This window comes from Echinops telfairi, unplaced genomic scaffold (genome assembly GCF_000313985.2).
Source record: "Echinops telfairi isolate 266 unplaced genomic scaffold, ASM31398v2 ScPeMD7_3533;HRSCAF=4204_0, whole genome shotgun sequence".
Taxonomy (NCBI): Eukaryota; Metazoa; Chordata; class Mammalia; order Afrosoricida; family Tenrecidae; genus Echinops; species Echinops telfairi.
Genome location: NW_022107431.1, coordinates 77,979,584 through 77,980,329, shown reverse-complemented (window position 1 = coordinate 77,980,329; position 746 = coordinate 77,979,584).

Sequence of the window (746 nt, the reverse complement as noted above, 5' to 3'; positions counted from 1 at the left end):
TTCGGAATTATTATTTCTGGCAACGCAGTCTTTTCACTGTGCACTCTTAGTGAAAGTGTTGCTTTATGAAGCTAACACCTCAGCATTCAGACTTACATTCCATCAAGACTTCCATGTGAATGCTTTCTGTTTCCCTTTCATCCCCCGTGTCTGAAGTGAACTTCTATGTCACTCCATCGCAGCGTTACTTTGCCTCCTATTGTTTTGCCGGTCAGACCAATAGTTAGGTTCGTGGGTAAGGAATCTGGAGCGACTTATGTTTAGTCTATGAGACCATCATTTGTTATTCATTTAGTTTTTATTTTGTTTTCTAAAGAAGCTCACTGTATACAGATACACAGCCCATCTCAACAAATCACCAACAATACCCCATTAAGCCCCGCCCTAGCCCCCGTCCCAGGGCGGTTTTCTTCTCCCTTCTCCATCCCTCCTCTCTCCCTGCTCCCACCCTTGTCTCAGGCCTTGGTCAGCCAAGTCTGATCTTGGGTACGAAAACCACGTTTCTTTTTCTTTCATTTTTCCCTTATAACAATGGTGTTATTAAATATTTAGTTTTGTCAGATTGAGTACGTTTGCTAAGCATAATGTTGTATAGTTTTTCCCCATGTCTTGTGGTGTTTAAGAGAGTTGTCATTGTTTTTTATTGATGCATACTATTCCATTTTATGAATGTACCAGAGTTTGTTTGTCCATTCCTCTATAATCAGAGTTCTTGGTTGTTTCCATGTTTGCGCTGTTATGGAAAT